The 3305-nt window shown below is 45.9% G+C and overlaps 1 pseudogene across 1 annotated transcript; it reads left to right on the forward strand.

The window, feature by feature from the left end:
* The first annotated feature begins 2343 nt into the window (after positions 1-2343).
* On the forward strand, positions 2344-2982 carry LOC306670830 (late cornified envelope protein 1E-like; annotated as a pseudogene). Its single transcript has one exon. The product of its transcript is annotated as a late cornified envelope protein 1E-like (transcript).
* Positions 2983-3305: the final 323 nt, after the last annotated feature.

Here is a 3305-nt window from a genome sequence, read left to right on the forward strand (position 1 = left end):
ATCATCCAAAGAGAGAAACATTTGAGATAGAAAATAATATTTATAATAACATTTGCTAGGACAAAGCCATGATCCAAAACTGTCATCCTATTAAATTGTCATAGTAATTATTTCTAGAAGAATGCTAATGAAGTAGAGCTGGAGGGAAAAAACCAGAAGGTGGGAGGCAGAGAAAGTCAATCAAGTATGTACACACACATACACCCACATGCCCACTATAATATATTTAAGTGCATGTGTTTATATAATCACAATTTATCTCTCACTGTATTATTTGCATGCCTCAACACTGAAATTTCTACACTGAAATTTCAAATATGTATAAAAACATGTATATTTTGCAACTACTGTGAACTGGTTTCACTCTTCCCATACGAGCTACGTATTATTAATGCATTATATTGTTTCAGTCTTCAGAGAACTTTAGATTCTCCCTGAGTATTTCTGCCACTGACAGGAGGGAAAGAGTTTTTCCTTGCCTGACAGGGTCCATTGATGTTGATGTTAAACCTAGAAATTGCGGGGTGTGTAAGTGTCTCCCGTTGTCTGGGAAGGAAGATCCCTTAGTAGCATGGGCACATTAAGATAAATTCTGACCCCCAGTGCCCAAATTAATATGGGATTGACTTGTGGATGAAGTCCCCCCTAAATAGGATGGCACACCATGACAGTTCTGGAGAGGATCAACTTAAAGTAAACAATCCCATGAAGTAGTTCAACACCTGATTGGCAAAGAGTACAGAAGGGGGGTCCCAGTTCTGGTAAACATAAAACAGTAATAAAATTGCAGGCAGCATTGTCTCCATTGTTGTTCTCTACTTGGAGACAGCCCACGATCTCCCTTGAGAGTGTTTTTTGCTTAAGCTTCATTTTTATTTTACTTTATTTTCACCTCTCTTTCACTTCTAATGAGTCTCTGCATGACTTTTTGGTGCATAACTTTAAATTTTCTTTAGTCAGAACACAAGAGCTAAGGTTTGGAGTTTCAGTTCCCCACTTTCCTGTGACAACCGTTCAAAAATTAAAACTAAGCGAACTTGAGTCTGGCATCTGCCCAAGAATATGAGGCAGAAGATTATATATAAATTGTCTATGACCAAGACTGTTTGTTTCTAAAAAGGCCAGTTCCTACCAAGAAGTATCTGCCCTGAACCCAGTGGAGGGAGGCAGATGAGAAGCATCTGTCATCATCAGTCACAGAACCCATGCATGTGTCAGTAGGCAGGTCTTCCATGCCCAGGCTCTGTCTCACACACTGGGGCAGAGCCCAAGACCAGGATAAAAGGGCCTCAGGAGCAGAGCACCTCCATACTCATCTCCTGAGGTGCTCACAGACCCTGTACCGCCTGTGACCTTGGTGAGTGTCCACTGGGAAAAGGGATAGAGGCTTCCCAAGAAGGATGCTCAGAAAAGAGCAGGAAGATACCTGGGAAGGGCCTTGAGGGCTGGAGGCCATACTGCCAGGGAAGGAAAGATTAGCATAGACTGACAGATGGGGGGCAACAGGGACCAATACAAGTCATGAGGGACAATTGAATGGCTGTGCCTTGGGCTCTGGAGAGGACAAGCTGCTCCACTTGTGCCAGTGTTAGAAGGAGATCCAACTTCTGGAAATGCAGCCCTGTCTCCCCAAAGAAAGAACTGAAACCAGGACAGGATATCAGTGGCTGCTTTGGCTTAGGAAACACACACATAGCCGTGGGTCTGGTATTTTCTCACTCACTTCCAACTTGATTAGGGGACCACACACCTGAGACTTGCCAGGCCAATCTGTCATCATGAGCAGGTGGTGAGCAGAGGACACCTGAGCTCCAACCTGATGTGAGGGAGTAGAGCTCAGATCTCATGCATGTAGGAAATGATGGGCTTATCATCTCTTCATTAATGGAGTGGCTGAGTGAGTTGATAATTTTTAAGAACCTTTGCAATACTGACCTACAGAGGAAAATCATCTTGCAAGTCATGACGAGAGGGAACGATTGTGTTTCCCTTTTAAAAATTCTTTTCTCTGTAAGGACCCTTAAATGGGGAAATTTCAGGGTTGGAGACATTTGCAATAATTTTCTCCTTTATTATAAATCTTTGACTCATGGACATTTTATAATATCATTTGGTCTTAGTTGACTACACTGGTACATTTTTCTGACTTAAAAGAGTATCCTGAACTTCCATAGAGAGGATGAGGATGAGGATGATGGTGATGGTAGTGATATGAGAGAATGGAGTATGAGAAGTAAAACTGGAGATGCTATTTCTATGATTCTAAACAATGCTAAGAGGGTCAGAGTGGGCAGGTGGCCTCTGTGTCCTGGGTCTGACTTGTGTTTGTCTGTCCTTCAGCTCCTGAACACACACCTGCCAAGATGTCCTGCCAGCAGAGCCAGCAGCAGTGCCAGCCCCCTCCCAAGTGCACCCCCAAGTGCCCTCAGAAGTGCCCTGCCCCAAAGTGCCCCCCCAAAAGTGTCCCCCTAAGTGCCCTCCAGCCCCTTCTTGCTGCAGTGTCAGCTCTGGGGGCTGCTGTGGCTCCAGCTCTGGAGGTGGCTGTGGCTCTAGCTCTGGGGGCTGCTGTGGCTCCAGCTCTGGGAGTGGTGGCTGCTGCCTGAGCCACCACAGGCCCCGCAGGTCCCACCGCCACAGACAGAGCTCTGGCTGCTGCAGCCAGCCCTCAGGGGGCTCCAGCTGTGGAGGGGGCAGCAGCCAGCAATCTGGAGGCTGCTGCTGAAGTGCCCTTGACTTCCTCTCCCTTCTGAGGCTGCAGGAGTGACTGAGAGGTTTATTTGAAAGTTTGAGCTCTGACCTGGAGCATCTTTCTACCCTGGTGTGCAGAAGTCAAAATGTTTCTCCTTAAATGCATCAGAGACCTCCTTCCCTATTTCCATGGCTGCTCTGGCAACCTAATCCACTAATCTAATTCTGGCACAGATTCTGTCATTGTATTCTCTTGCACAAACTTAAATAATAAACTCTGGAATCTGCTCTCCATCTGACTATGAGACTGGTTTTTTTTTCCTGCTTATGTTGCCAGTGTTCATTCCCCTTTGTCTTTTCCTGGTGGCTACTTAGGCCTCTCTGAACAGATGATGAAACAGACTGAAATTAAGAGCCCCTCCAAAATTGAAGACTAGTTCCTCATGGTGAGAGTAAATGCAGTGGGGATGCTGCCCTGGCCTGGGAAGCCAAGAATGGCTGGAGTGGAGATCACCCCCTGCCCACACCTGCCTATCACAGGTTGACTACCTCTGCCCATATATATGAAAAAAGAAAGAAAGGAAGGAAGGAAGGAAGGAAGGGAGGGAGGAAGGGAG

This window comes from Sciurus vulgaris (genome assembly GCF_902686455.1).
Source record: "Sciurus vulgaris genome assembly, chromosome: 1".
NCBI lineage: Eukaryota > Metazoa > Chordata > Mammalia > Rodentia > Sciuridae > Sciurus > Sciurus vulgaris.